General features: G+C 45.7%; 1 protein-coding gene across 4 annotated transcripts in view; it reads right to left on the minus strand.

The window, feature by feature from the left end:
• The window catches only part of LOC117365122 (inositol-trisphosphate 3-kinase B-like), a 108,087-nt gene that overhangs the window by 80,321 nt on the left and 11,638 nt on the right, over positions 1 to 16,128 (minus strand). The window lies entirely within an intron of this gene.

The following is a 16,128-nucleotide window of genomic DNA, read 5'->3' on the forward strand; positions in this document are numbered from 1 at the left end:
AATTTGGCTTGTTCAGTTTTCTTGATAGTAGAAGGGGATATATGTGAAGGGAGGGGAGACAGGGGTTTTGTTTGGTCCTTTCTCTATATATTTATAGTTATAAAATGACAATTGTACAGAATATTGTTTCTTATTTATACTTTAATAAAATTATGTTCAATATAAAATCATAACTGAACTTGTGCGGATGGGATCAGATGGTTTGCGGGGACTAAGCTTGCGGAGACGGGGCGGAAAATGCTTTTTTAAAAAATTTCAGTCTTAGTTTGCCGGTCCACAAAATAATTCTTTATTTTGCCGGTCCACGGGTGTAAAAAGTTGAAAAACACTGCTCTAGAGCAGAATCGGCAGCTGCGCTGAGGTGCAGGAAGGGTCCCCTGATGACTCGTATGCCGGCTTTTCTCCGTAAGAAGTAACTTATGTCGGAGGAGGTGGACCCGACAGACGCAGTCATCGTGGGTCCTTGATGCAACTCCCTGCGTCTGCCGGATCAACCCCCTCTGACGTAACTTACTTCTTCCAGCCTGGAGTCATCACGGGACCTTCCAGCACGTGACTGCCGACTCTGCTCCAGAGCTAGTACGTCGGAGTGGGATGGACCGGCAGCTGCAGCTACAGTCATCGCGAGAAAGGAGCAGGACTGCTGGAATGAAAGAGTGGTGCAGGGAGAGAAAGGGGGCAGGGTGGTGTGGAAGGGTGGTGCTGTTGGAATTGATGTACAGGGAAAGGGGAGAGAGACATAAGGGGGAAGGATACTGGATGGAATTGGATTGGAGGGAAAGAAAGGGGGAAGATGCTGATTGAAGAGGGGTGGATGGAGAGAGAAAAGGCAGACATTGGATGGTAGTGGGGCGGGTAGAGGGGGAGCCTATGCTGGATGGAAGTGCAGATGGGAGAGATAAGGGAGAAAATGCAGGAAGAAAATGGGAGGAGAGAAAGAGGGGAGCAGACGATGGGAAGTGGACAGAGAGAGGAGAAGGTACTACTAATAATAATTTTTAATAATTTATTTCTTATATACCGCCAAAGCCATAGTAGTTCGAGGCGGTTTACAATGAAGAAAGGACTGAAAAATCAGCAAAATGTTACATTGGTACAATCAGAGAAAATTAGGTACCGGAGAAAATGGTACAATCAGAGAAAAATGGAGCAATCAGGGAAAATGGTACAATCAGCAAAAATGATACAATCGGCGAAAGATGGAGCAATCAGGGAAAAATGGTACAATCAGCGAAAATGGTACAATCAGCGAAAGATGGAGCAATCAGAGAAAGGGTACAATCAGAGTAAAAAAGTACAGTAAAAGAAGGTCAAGACAATCTGCATAAGGTTAAATCTAAGAATGTAGGTATAACAAAGGGGGTACAGACAGTGGATATGGGCATTTAGGTAAAAACAGAGAGGGTACAATCAGCAGATGTAGATGCAGTATTAATGGGGTGCAGGACATGGTGAGATAAAAGGGGCCATGGGTAGGGCTATAGGGCCATGGTAGGGCATAGAGGTATTAGGTTGTAAATCTGTTAAATAGATGGAAGGGGTAAAGAAAGAGGGCACATGAAGGAAGGAGGGGATAAATAAAAGGAGGGCACATGATGGGGGAAAAGGATTGAGTTAGGGGAAATACTGGAGGGGGTGAGGGAAAAAGGTGGCGAGTTGTAGGTAGACAGTAAAAAAGGAAATTGATGAGAAGGTAGTAAGAAACGTAATCTAGATGGATGCAGAAAATAAATTGAAAAGGAAAAATGAAGGAAGAAAGGGATTGCAGAAGAGAGGTGTGGGAGAGGGAAGGAGAGGAGAGAGATGCCAGACCAATGGGGGTGAAAGGAGAGATGGAAGGGGGAGGCATACAGTTCTGGAAGGGGCATAGAAGGAGAGAAGATGCCATATAGGGGCAGAGAGATGGCAGACAGTGGATGGAAGGAAGAGAGTAACAAGAAGATGAGGAAAGCAGAAACCAGAGAAGGACAACGGTAGAACAAAAAAATTTCTATTTATTTATTGCTTTAGGAGACATGTGTACACTGTTTCTGTGGTGTTGCATTGTATGCAGAGTCCAGCTTCTTGCTGGTTCAATTTAACCTTGTCTAGTGTATTTCAATTTATATCCCCCCTTTTACAAAACTGTGGAGCGATTTTTAGCGCCAGCTGTGGTGACAGCAGCTCTGATGCTCAGAATTCTATGAGCGTCAGAGCTGTTACCCCCGTAGCTAAAACCCACACTACAGTTTTGTAAAAGGGGGTAGGGATAGTTTGTGATGACATATTCATACTAGTCGAAGGTGTTTTCTGTGCTCTGTGTGTTCGAAAGACATGGTTTTCATGTTAGGGATTGGACGGTATAGGATTGATCTGTACTAGTCTGGCTTCTTTAGTTTTACAATGGGTGTATTGCTGTTGTGCTGCTCACTGCAGTATGTAAGATGCTGCCTTTTCCTAGGTACATCATGTGTGACGTGTGGCTTGTTACTAAAAAATTCATATTTTTCCGTACAGATTGGTGGGGGGGGGGTGCCAAAAAAATGATGGGCCCTGGATGTCACATATGCTAGGTACGCCACTGCCCTCGCCCCATACCTCTAGCTGTTCAACCGCTGCAGAGCAACAACTTCAACGTGCTCCTCGCAACCGCATTGTCTCTTGTACCGATATCACTTCCAGATGCCTCATCGCTCTCCACATAACAGATCATAGTTTCTTTTAGTTCACAATTCCATTTTTCATCTTCCTTCTTTTGCTAATAATACCTGGCAAAAAATTTGGGGCCTCTTCTATCAAACTGCACTAGCAGTTCTATAGAGGCAGAGAACCGCGCTGAATGGTCCGCGCTGCTCCCAACACTCACAAGAGTTCCTATGAGCGTTGGTAGCAGCGCGGGCTATTCAGCATGGCTCTCTGCGCTAAAAAACTCCTAGCGCAGTTTGGATAAAAGAGACAGTTTGTCTCCATTTTTCACATTTCTAGCCTTTTGCTCTTCTGCATGTGCCTTCACCTTCGCCAGATGTATCTTTCTCTTGGCTTCTTTCAGTTTCATCTGTGCTTCCTCTTCTTGAGGTTTTTGCCTTTATTTTCTCCATAACTAGTTTGGAGAACCATATCTGGTTTCCTTTTTATTTTATGTATTTTCCTCACATAAAGGTCGGTAGCCATTTTTAATTGCACCTTTCAACCTGGACCACTGTTTTTTCCAATTCTCTTATGTCCTTCTACCCTACAGCTCTTTCTTCAGGTATTCCTCCATTTACTAAAAGTACACATGTTAGAAATCCAGGACTTTGAGTTTTGTGGCCACCCTCTATTTTAGCTGTTATATCAAACCAAACTGTTTGATGATAGTTACCACTCAGGTGGGCACCCATTCAGACACTAGAGACACTTTCCCCATTTGTGAGCACCAGATTCAGTATCACATTTTCCCCTCATCAGTTCTATTTATTCCATTTTCTATACCGTTCTTCCAAGGGAGCTCAGAACGGTTTACATGAATTTATTCAGGTACTCAAGCATTTTTCCCTCTCTGTCCCAGCAAGCTCACAATCTCTCTAATGTACCTGGGGCAATGGGCGGATTAATTGACTTGCCCAGGGTCACAAGGAGCAGCATGGGTTTGAACCCACGATTTCAGGGTACTGAGGCTGTAGCTTAAACCACTGTGCCACACTCTCCTCTTTTACTATTTGCCTATTACCATTTGTCTGAGCAGAGCTTTTGAAGAGCATCCATTATCTCTCTTCTTCATTCTGATTCCGCAGATGGAACTTTCCAATCGGCATTTGGCAGGTTTAAATCACCTAGCAACAGCACCTCTCCTTCTTTCCCAACTTTTGGATATCTGCAACAAGATCTTTATCAATTTGCTGCAATTGAGTCGGAGGTCTGTAGACAACTCCCACGTAGCTAGAAGTTCCATCTTCTCTTTTCAAAGCAATCCTTGTCACTTTTTCCTTTCCTCAGGCCCCCTGCATTTCAGTCGCTTGGATATTGGTCATTACATAGAGAGCTACTCCTCCACCTTTTCGACCCATCTCTGTCCTTCTTAAAAAGATTATAGCCCGGTATGTTTGCATCCCATCCATGGAATCATTGAACCATAACTCTATGATAGCAATAATATCCGCCTCTAATATCAGGGCTTGAGGATCAAGATTTTTGTTGCTTAGGTTGCAAGAGTTTGTGGTCATTGCTTTCCAGCTACCTTTCAGTAGCAATTTCATTTTTTTTGCCACTAAAAGGCCTTTGCAGCTGCCACTGGCCACACATACCTAGGGTTACCAGATGTCTGGGAAAACCTGGACATGTCCAAATGGATTTCCAAAACCCACAGTTTGTCCGGGTTTTGTAAGTCCCCAACCTCAGGGCAGTGTCTGGAAGGCATCTGTGCATGGGATGATGTCATATACATCCATGCGCGTGACATCATTGCGTCAACATCCATGTATGCACAGACACCCTCCAGATATGGTCCTAATCTTGGGGAGGGGAGGGGCAGAACGTGGTGAGGCAGGGTTGGGGGCGGAACAGAGCAGGACCAGTTGTCCTCTTTCTTAATAGAGGAAATCTGGCAACCCTACACATACTTCACTATAGCCCTGATCCCACCCAACCCAGCAGGCAGCTACTAAAATGGTCAGTGGTCATTGTTATAAAGCATATAGGGACAGACTTAAAGATCTAAATATATGTACTACTGTACTTTAGAAAAAAGACAAGGGGGGGACATATGCTAGAAACATTTTAAATACTGCCAAGGTATAAATACACAAAAGGCGACTCTCTTTCAATTGAATGGAATGAGGGGGCATAAGACGAAGGGGAATCAAGATAAAATGAGGAGTAATCTAAGGAAATACTTCTTTCCAGAAAGGATGGTAGATGAGTGGAATGGCCTCCCAGTGGAAGCGGTGGAAACAATGATTTGTATCTGAATTCAAGAAAGCAAGGCATACGTTCACAGGATCTACTACGGCAGAGGAAGGGATTGAAGGAGCTCAGCAACTGATGTAGATGGGCAGATTGAACGGGCTGTATGGTCTTTATCATTTAATGTTTTTGCGTTTCTACATGTCCATGATGTGTGACAAGCCAACCTGCAGGCTCTCTTCTGATATTTCCAAATGTCTTAAAAGCATCTGCCCTACAACCCACTTGGTCCCTCTCTCTCGCAGTAACCCTAAATTGTGAAAAAACCATGTGGTTCATTCGATTCACGGCTCCCTCCCTCCTGGTGTCTCCAAAGTTCTTTGAAGCCTGCTAAACCTCGTCTTGCCCCAACCATACTTCCAGTCTGCCCCATTTTTGATTGACTAAGGGCTAGATTCACTAAGCAAACTGATCGTGTACCAATTGGTTGGCAACCTCTTTGCGACCCTCGATTTTACTCCGGCCCGAATCATTTACCTCTATGCCAAATCCGATTCCAATCCATGCATGCAAATGAGGGGAACAGTATGCAAAGTAGGCAGGGACGCGATTCACTAAAGAAATCTTGGAAACCGACTGGGCTGGCTGATTAACACAAGAAGCGACTGATGGGGACCAGTCGCAAGCATACTTTCCAACTGTCTTCGGCCTGAAATCCCAGCCCTGCAGCCCATCTCTGCTGCTCTGCTCTGCTCTCTGCCCCTTCCAGCCGAGCCCTGCTCTTGCCGCCCCGACTCTCCTGCTCTCTGCTGCCCTTCCCCGCAGTGCGAGCCCGTGGTTGTAAAGCGGGGCTGCACTGCGAGGAAGGGCTGCAGAGAGCAGGATTTCTAGAAAGAAGAAATAGGCAATTAATCTTGTGCTCCGAATCAAACCTTTGTGCTTTGAATAATTTTTCTCTCTCCAGAATGTGTTCATTTCTGAAAGTTCTCTCTGTATGGCCTGCTTACTGGCAGGGGTTTTAGATTTACTTTTAGTTAGCATATGATCTTCCTTAAACATTCTCTACGGCTTCAGGTTTCATGATGAAATAAGATGACAGGTAACATGCTAACCAAATATACAAGAAGGAAAAGTTTCTTCTGATAACTACAACGGCTAGGAGGAAAATTCCTGCCATGTTAGGCCTCTTGAAATTATAGAAATAAAAGTTCAGAAATACAAGTGAAGTGTTTTATCCTTAGTATAATATAAAAATAATTGCCAGCTTTTAAAAGTCCCCTGCTAGCTGTGGCTCTTCAAGGCAGGGACTCACCGGGGTAGTGAACTTGTGTCGGTGAAGGAGAAGAGGCTGCTGCCAGGGGGGATCACCCTTCCCTGGGAGAGCAGGAGAGTCGGGGCCAGTAAAAAAAAAAACCAACAACATCCCAGCAAAAACGGACATAGAAACGCATGCGCAGAACCATCTACAGGGACTACCGGTAAAATACATGCAGGGCATTTTCAATATGAGGTCTGAGTTTAGACGTTTTCGGAAGTGCGTCCAAATATCAGGTAGAGAAAATGGCCATTTTCGAAACTGTAAAATGCCTATTGTTTGGGGGGGGGGGGGTTTTCCCCAAAAATGACCTTTCCATGCGTGTTCACCTTTAGTGCATCTTATCTTTTTTCACCATTTCAAAAAACAAAAAAAAACAAATGAAAAAAACACACAAAACAAGCCATTAGGATATAGGAGGGGCCAGCATTTAGTAGACAGGCCACATAGACATCCAGCAGAGCAGTAGGGGCACCCTAGGGAGCACTGCGGTGAACTTCACATAAAGGGGTCCCAGGTACACATCTCACCATAACCCCCTTACACTGTATGGTAAAGCCCTCCAAAACTCACCCAAAACCTACTGTACCTCACTATATATCACCCCAATAGCCCTTATGCCTGCAGGTGTCACCTATATGTCAGTACAGTAGGGGGTTTGGTGGGTACACACTTTACGCCACAAGTGTACTAGTTAGGGTGGGATATGGGCCTGGGTCTCCGTCTCTGCAGTCCACTGCACTCACCACCAGGCTACTCCAGATACCTGCTTACTGCTCTAATAGGACTGGCCATAACATCTGCAGTTGTCATACTGTTTCAATCAAATCTTTGGGGGGTGGGAGATGGTCAGTGACCACTGAAGGAGTGTGTGAGGGGTCATGCATTCATCCCTCCAGTGGTCATGTGATCAGTTTGGGAACCTTATTGGCACTTATTCTCTATTATAACAGTTCTAGCCCCAAATGGCCAAATTGTGCCCTGGATGTTTTGGAAAATGATGATCGCTGCAAAACCTACAGATCAGAAGCCCACTCTAATCCCACACAAACACACTGCTAACACGTCCCCTTAGAATTTAGACAAATCTATTGACAAACTGCATAGAAAACCATCTAGAAAATAGGTCTCGAAAATGACGATTTGGATGTTTTGGCAAATAAAACATCCAAGTGCCATTTTATGTCATTTTTTTGGATGCGTTTGTCTTTTGAAAACGAGCCCCTTAACCAGTTAAGCCAATATTCAGTGGCTGACCAGTTAATTTATAGTGGTTAAAGATAGTATTGCTATATATGTAGTCTGATTTAACTACTAATCTTATCCAGTGTGGCACTGAACTTTCACTCTAGTTAATTGGATATGCTGCATGATAAAGTTGGTTTAGCGGTAGGCACTAACTGCAAATATTCAGCAGGAGATAATGGTTATCCCCCGCTGAATATTCATGGTTAGCCGCAAAAACGCTATTTAACCGATCAGCAGCCATTTCTGATTAAATAGTGCTGAATATCGGGATGTGCGTCTTTATGCACAGCCCCTGTCCCCTGTTGCCAGAGAAATCTAAACATAAGGAGGAGAAGAGACAAAAATAACATGGAGCATAAGTAGGAGGGAATAAGAAGACCCTGAGAGTATGAGACAGTGAAGACAGGGTATTTCAGGAGTGTGAGAGTAAAGTTGGATTCAAAAGCAAAAGGGGCTGGAAGAGTTGCCATACAGCGAAAGATTAGAGAAACTGGGCCTCTTCTCCCTCGAACAGAAGAGATTGAGAGGGGACATGATCGAAACATTCAAGGTACTGAAGGGAATAGACTTAGTAGATAGGAGAGGTTGTTCACCCTCTCCAAGGTAGGGAGAACAAGAGGGCACTCTCTAAAGTTGAAAGGGGATAGATTACGTACGAACGTAAGGAAGTTCTTCTTCACCCAGAGAGTGGTAGAAAACCTGAACGCTCTTCTGGAGTCTGTCATAGGGGAAAACACCCTCCAGGGATTCAAGACAAAGTTAGACTAGTTCCTGCTGAACCAGAACGTACATAGGTAGAGCTAGTCTCAGTTAGGGCACTGGTCTTTGACCAGAGGGCTGCCACGTGAGCAGACTGCTGGGCACGATGGACCACTGGTCTGACCCAGCAGTGGCAATTCTTATGTTCTTATGCAAGTGACAGGATAGAATTTGAGTGGGGAAAACAGCATTTAAGAGTAAAAGAAAAAGGAGGGGGAAGGAGTAATGTGTTTATGAAAGGGGTGGGAGAAGAGATAGGAAGATAAGAGATAGGAGTATGAGGGGATGCTGAAACGTTCTTAGCCCAACCAAGAAGAGAATGACGTGGATATGGTTCAATCAATGATATTTAAACAATGTCAAAATACAGAATTTCGATTCTGCAAATGGGCACTTTTCAGCTACAGTGGTAAAATCATGCTCAGAATTTAGGAAGTTGGTTGGTTGGGTTGAGAACCTTTCAGCAACCCCTTGTATTTGAATGGCATAAACTACCCCTGTATCGTGTCAAGAAAACCAGGAGAGGGAGAATCCCTCATTTTGTGTTTGCTGGAGCTGGTTCAAATAGAGGGCACAACTAGATTTGGAGAAGCATCTGGGACATGAGATAGAGTGAAAGAAGAAATAAGGTATCCATGAGCATGAAAGGGTCAGAGTATCTGATACCATATGATAGAAACATAATTTGCATAGGAGTATGAAAGCAGAAGAAATAAGAGTGATAAAAGTATTTTAGAGTATGAGAGCAAGTGGGATAAGGAATAATAAGTGGATGAGGGGGCATGAAAGAGTAGGGGAAGAAGAAATGTTTGTATAAGTAGGGTTACCAAATGGCTCCAGAAAAAGGAGGATGGATTGAGATATTTATTTATTCATTCAATTTTCTATACCATTTTCCCAGGGGAGCTCAGAATGGTTTACATTAATTTATTCAGGTACTCGAGCATTTTTCCTGTCTATCCTGGTTTTACTTCTATTGCTTTCAATGGAAGCAAAACCCAGATATCTCAGTCCGTTCTCCTTTTTCTGGAGCCATATGGTAACCCTCTATATCAGAGAAGTATTATTTGAGAGTATGAGAAAGACTGAGAAAAGGAGGAATATTTCTATGAGAGGAAAAGGAGTATGTGGGAGCATGAGAGAGCTTGGGCAAGAATTATTAGAGAATATGAATGGTGTGGAGGAAAAAGTAATATGAGAAAAGTAGATTTGTATACTGTGAGGTTTATTTTTTTTAATTGTAAATCACTTTAAAACTTGAATGTACTAAACAGTATATCAAATTAATAAATCCAATCCAATAAGTATGTAGGAGCATGAGAGAGGTGGAGGAGTACACATAATGTATGTAGCAGAGGAGCATGAGTATTTGAAATTATGAGAGAGTGAAAGGAGTATTGTGTGTATGACAAGAGGACAAATATTTGAAAGTGTGAGGGAGAGTAGAGGAAAGAGTAATAACTGTTTGAGAGGGCTAATGTGTATTTGAAAGCTTGATCTGGGATCAAGTGAACAATATATTGGAAAATTCAGTGGCATTGATGTACGATACCATCCTATTTGGTACGTTAATGAGAGCTAAAAGTCAAATATCTGCTAGGAATAACAAACTTCTCTTTGTATTGACAGGGGTTGCCATACAACTTATTTTGAAGAATTGGAAGCAGTGGCGTACCAAGGGGGGGCAGGGGGGGGGGGCGGTGCGCCCCGGGTGCCAGCCCTAAGGGGGTGCTCCCAGCCTTGCCGTTCAGTCCCCCCCCCACCCCCGAAGGACCGCTCGCCCCACTGACCTTCCTGGACCACCTGTGAAGCAGCCCACAGCAGGATCGCGAAGTCAGCGTCAACTATCCCTGTGCTGCTTCCTGCGCCACGATCCCGCCCCTCCTCTGATGTCAGAGGAGGGGCGGGACCGTGGCGCAGGAAGCAGCGCAGGGATCGCTGACGCTGACTTCGCGATCCTGCTGCGGCTGCTTCATAGGTGGTGCGGGGAGGCCAGGGGGGTGAGCGGTCCTTCGGGGTGGGTCGGGGCATCAGGCCTTCAGGGTGGGGCGGCCGGGCAGGCAGACAGGCTTTCAAGGGGAGGGGGTGACAGGCAGGCAGGCAGGCCTTCAAGGGGGGACAGGCCTTCGGGGGGGGGTGCAGACCTTCAAGGGGTGCAGGCCTTCAAGGGGGGGCAGGCAGGCCTTCAGGGGGGGTGCAGGCCTTCGGGGGGGGTGTAGGCCTTTGGGGGGGTGCAGACCTTCAAGGGGGGTGCAGGCCTTCAAGGGGGGGGGGACAGGCCTTCAAGGGGGAAAGGCAGGCAGGCCTTCAAGGGGGGGACAGGCCTACAAGGGGGGGGACAGGCCTACAAGGGGGTGGGACAGGCCTTCAAGGGGGGGACAGGCCTTCGGGGGGGGGTGCAGACCTTCAAGGGGGGGGGACAGGCCTTCAAGGGGGGACAGGCAGGCAGGCCTTCAAGGGGGGGGACAGGCCTACAAGGGGGGGACAGGCCTACAAGGGGGTGGGACAGGCCTTCAAGGGGGGGACAGGCCTTCGGGGGGGGTGCAGACCTTCAAGGGAGTGCAGGCCTTCAAGGGGGGGTGCAGGCCTTCAAGGGGGGGTGCAGGGCCTTCAAGGGGAGACAGGCCTTCAAGGGGGGGAACGCAGGCAGGCAGGGCCTTCAAGGGGGGACAGGCCTACAAAGGGGGGGGACAGGCCTACAAGGGGGTGGGACAGGCCTTCAAGGGGATGGACAGGCCTTCGGTGGGGGTGCAGATCTTCAAGGGAAGTGCAGGCCTTCCGGGGGGGGTGCAGGCCTTCAAGGGGGTGCAGGGCCTTCAAGGGGGGGACAAGAGCCTTCAAGGGGGGGAAAGGCAGGCAGGCAGGCCTTCAAGGGGGACAGGCCTACAAGGGGGGGGAGAAAGCTACAAGGGGGTGGGACAGGCCTTCAAGTGGGGGACAAGGGCCTTCGGGGGGGGTGCAGGCCTTCGGGGGGGTGCAGACCTTCAAGGGGGGGACAGGCAGGCAGGCCTTCAAGGGGGGGACAGGCCTACAAGGGGATTGGACAGGCCTTCAAGGTGGGGTGCAGGCCTTCAAGGGTGGACAGGCAACCTATTAAGGGGGGACAGGCCTTTGGGGGGACCATGATTTAGAAGTACACGGAGGGAAGGGGGTATTCAAAGAGACGTGCATGTGACAAATTTTTTTGGGGGGGAAGAAATAATGGGTCTGAAAATAGAGGAGAGGGAGAGAGATGATGGACCATGGGATTTAGGGAGGGAAGGAACAGAAAGGGAGAGAAATTGGACACAAGGGATGGTGTGGAGGAGGGATAGAGATACTGGATAGGAGGGTAATTAGGAAAAGAAAGGGAGAGATGGTGGACTCTGGGGTGGTGGGGAAGGAGGGAGAGATGCTGGATGAAAGGGTATTTAAGAAAAGGTGGATCTGTGGAGGGAGATGAAAAAAAGGAAAGATACCAGACTTCCTGGGAAGGGAAGGGAAATGGAAAGGGAGGACAGAGTTGGCAGATGGATGGTTAGCATGCAGAAAGAAGGAGACACTGGCAAGCAAGTTATCAGAAGAAAACCAGAGCCTTGGACCAACAAGATTTGAAATATAACCAGACAACAAAAGGTAGAAAAATTAATTTTATTTTCTGTTTTGTGATTATAATATGTCAGATTTGAAATGTGTATCCTGCCAGAGCTGGTGTTGGACTGCAAACGTGAGCTAGGATTTAACAGAGAGAGGAAAAGTCCTTTTTGTTTCTTTATTTTATTTACACCACAGCGCCAGTGTGGTTAGGAGAAGCCAAAGGGGGTGAAAAAGCTATAAAACCCACCAGGAGTTTTGAAAAAAATCACCCAACTGGGCAGGAAAATCGAATTGAAAAACCAATTCAATAGGGCTGAATCGAATCAAAAAATTTTTTCCTGTATCTGGTAGCATTAGTTTGCGCTACTGTCTTAGACTTTAGGACCTGGGATTGGGGAGAGATGGCATCCTCAGTACTTTATAATGCAAGTGAAACGAGGATTTGGTCAGACTTTTGAAGGGTCTGCAGAAAAAAAAATATTATATAGGCCGGGGACATGAGACAGCAGGAAATGGGAACTTTTCTTCCTTCTATTTTTGTGAATGGAAAGGCTGAGGATGTCAGAGAGTTCAGTTAAAATATGTGCTTTATAAGAAAATATAATAATGTGTTTTATAAAGTTTATAGCATAGCTGGCCTACCCAGTGAGGTGTTCCTAGTGGTGATGGTGGCAGCGTGTCAATGTGTTGAGAGGAAGAGGTGGTCTGGGAAATTCTGCTGAGCAAACTCCGGGCCCATTTCCACCCCCTAGTTAGTCCACTCCACTCAACTGGTTCACACACTGAGTGGGTCTTTGGGTGTTGTTTTGGGATCTCTTCCAGTGGTTTATCTCCTTCTGGTCCAAGGAAGGAAACTTTGTTATCCTTAGCATTGACCTACAAAATATGTTTGTAACAGCGCTGCTTGTGTGGCATTAGGCTATGTAGTGATCGAAAGAAAAAAACAGACCGTTGCACATTTTTGCACTATATGGTGGGTGTATGAGGAGATTCACATTTCCTGCACAGCTAAGTCCATGTGAAGTTACCTTGTGCTGTATTTGACATCTAGCAAGGTCTCTGTTTGAAAGGAAAGATCTAAACTTAAAAATGAAGTGGCCAGAAGTTATGGTAAAAGCAGATAGTGTAGCTGGTTTTAAGAAAGATTTGGACAAATTCCTGGAGGAAAAGTCCATAATCTGTTATTAAGACATGGGGGAAGTGTCTGCTTGCCCTGGATCGGTAGCATGGAATGTTGCTACTCTTTGGGTTTTGACCAGGTATTAGTGTCCTGGATTGGCTACCATGAGAATGGGCTACTGAGCATGATGGACCATTGGTCTGACCCAGTTAGGCTATTCTTATGTTATGTTCTCATCTGTAGGGGCCTTTGTTTTCACTTCTTATTTTAATGTATTTTTTTTCTGGGAACTTATCATTGTTTTTTATAATGGGAACAAAAATGGAAGAGAATTAATGTGTGTGGGATGAGGGGGTAACTAATTTCTTCAGCTAAATAATTCAATCCACTTCAAACAGACATAGGAGAACTCACGCACCATTCACACACCCTCCAACCAAAAACGTCAAAAGAAAAAAACTCAACCTCCTAGCCATTCGAGCTGCAACACTCGACCCCCAACTCTACAACCAATTGACATCGACCACAGACTGCAAAACCTTCAAAAAGAAATAAAAACCCTTCTATTCAAAAAACACATAAAACCGAACTAACACAATCAGAACTGTCCCAAGCATCACCTGCAACTACTCCATATGTACTTCTGATGTCATGACAATTCAGACATAATTTATGTTATGTTATGTTTGGAATATAAGAAAATTTTCACTGCCTTTTTCTATTCTGACCATTTATTCTGTTTCATGGTCATTACAAAAAATATTTTTTTACATGGGGGGGTGTCAAAAAATGATGGGCCCCGGGTGCCACATACCCTAGGTACGCCACTGATTGGAAGAACTGGGATAGGTTAAATTACACTTTCTGGTGGGAATCCCTTTGTTATACTTTTACAATGGAACGTCTGATGGCTATACAGCAGGAAGATACAGGAAATTTATGGATGTTTGGGAGCCGTTGGCTAAATTTTGTAAGGAATGATAACTGACTTTATTTTACTGACCTTTAAACATACACATCCAGGGTGGGAGGGAGGGGTTTGTACTGGAATTGTTTTGGGGAATGGGGGGTATTTACTTTCTTGATTATTAGATGGGAGGGTGGGGGAAAATAATTGCTTATTACTATATGTAAGTTTATTGTGCTTTTCTTATAATATTATATGTACATGAATTATTTGTATGCACAATTGTAGTTGGAAAATTTAATAAAGATATATATATATATATATATATAAATAAAAAGAAAGCTTGAGAGAGTATGGGGAACAGAGTAATGGGTGTATAAGAGGAGTAGGAGTACTTGAGAGCGTGGGAAGGAGAAGGAGAGAGATTAAGATTTGGCAAGCTTCCACACCCCCTTTTATCTATGCTGTTACACGGCATTTCTGCAGTTCATTTGGGCAGCCAAGTTTCCATTTCAAGCGAAGAGACCCCAGACCTGCCAGGTCAGGCTAATACAGGCCCACAGGGAGAGGAACTCAGAACTGTGCGTGTGTGTGTGTGTGTGTGTCTGCATGCACACCCTGCCCTGCCTGCTTCCTCTCAGGGTCGCAGGCCGATCCTTCTTCCTCTCTTTCTAAAAGTCTTGCCTGTTTACATTATTGAAATATTTTCCATCTTATCTGGAGCACTTTCTCCAATGAGTACGTAGTTGTTCAGAGGAGCCTTGAATCCTTCCTCCCTATGTGTGTGTGTGGGGGGGGGGGGGGGGGGAAGTTGTACTGACTGCAGGAGAGCTGATCTGTGACAGGAATAATCTTGCCCCAGATCTATTTTCATAAACCAAGATCTCGATCTCTCTCTCTTATAATCTACAGACCCAACCTAAATATTTTCCTTTTTCTCTAAATAGAGGACCTGTACAGGCATAGGGATATACAACCATTAAGACTGCAAGGCTCAGGGGATACAGAACCTGAAATCAGGGTGCAAGGATACAGAACTCTAGAAATGGAGGGTTCAGGGCAGAGGTTGAGCGATATAGAGCCTGTCACTTCTAAAACTGCAGGGTTCGGGGGCGGGAACAGGAATACAAAATCTATCACCTCTAGAACTGGAAGGCTCAGGGAATGTGCACAAGAATACAGAGCCTGTTATCTCTAGGACTGGAGGGCTCAGGGGATGGCTATGGGGATACAGAGCCTGTCACCTCTAGGACTGGAAAGCTAAGGGGATAGCAACAGAGATTCAGAGCCTGTCTTTTAAGGATATAAATCCTGCGGCCTCTAGAACTAGAGGGCTCAGTGGATGAACACAAGGCTACACAGCCTGTAACCTCTAGGACTCAAGAGTTCAGTGGATGGGTGCAGGGATAAAGAGCTTGTCACCTCTAGGACTGGATGACTCAGGGGATGAATGCAGGGATAAAGAGCTTGTCACCTCTAGGGCTAGAGAGATCAGAGGATGAGGCAGGGCTGGTGCAGGGATAAAGAGCTTGTCACCTCTAGGGCTGGATGACTCAGGGGATGAATGCAGGGATACAGGGCCTGTGGCCTCTAGGGCTAGAGAGATCAGAGGATGAGGCAGGGCTACAAAGCCTGTTGTCCAGGAAAACAGAAATTGTCACCTGTAGGACTGAAAGGCTTAGGAGATGGGTGCAGGGATACAGAGAGTCCTAATTTTTTATGACATTATTTAGAGGCAAAACAAAGCCTGAACTTTGCCATCTGTTTAATCCGTGCAGTAACTGTATCAACAGCCAAGTTTTGAGCCAGTTTCGTTTTGGGGTTGGGAGGGAGGAGGTCTGGGGTATGAGAGAAAAAGATGCAGAGGGAATAAAGAGAGGGTAAGTGGGAGCCGGTTTGAGATCATATAGGAGTGACAGCGGAGAATACTGGAGGTATTATTACAGACATGTGAAAAACAGGTCTCCCTTGTTGGAGAGACATGTGACTTCCTGGCAAGCTGCCAATAGGTTGCCCAGGCCTTTTGCATGACTGCGACTACCCATGATGTCACACTCTGTAGGGAAATCCTGTTGGCAGCAGCAGCAGTGAGCAAGGGAGAGGGTTCCCACAGCTCACCACAGATATATACTGCAGCTAGAGGTGAGGTAAAGAGAGAGGAACCTTTACATACTGGTTGACTCAACATGAAACATTTTACACTCTTTTCCTTCAGCAGTTCTCCCCAGTACTGTAACCCTATTTGAAAGTCCATGTAGTGCCCTCCCCCAGTACTACAGTCCTGTGTGAAGATCCCACAGCTCCCTTCAGTGCCTCTCCCCCCATTGTTACTTCCCTATGTGA

Source organism: Geotrypetes seraphini, chromosome 8 (assembly GCF_902459505.1).
Source record: "Geotrypetes seraphini chromosome 8, aGeoSer1.1, whole genome shotgun sequence".
Classification (NCBI taxonomy): Eukaryota; Metazoa; Chordata; class Amphibia; order Gymnophiona; family Dermophiidae; genus Geotrypetes; species Geotrypetes seraphini.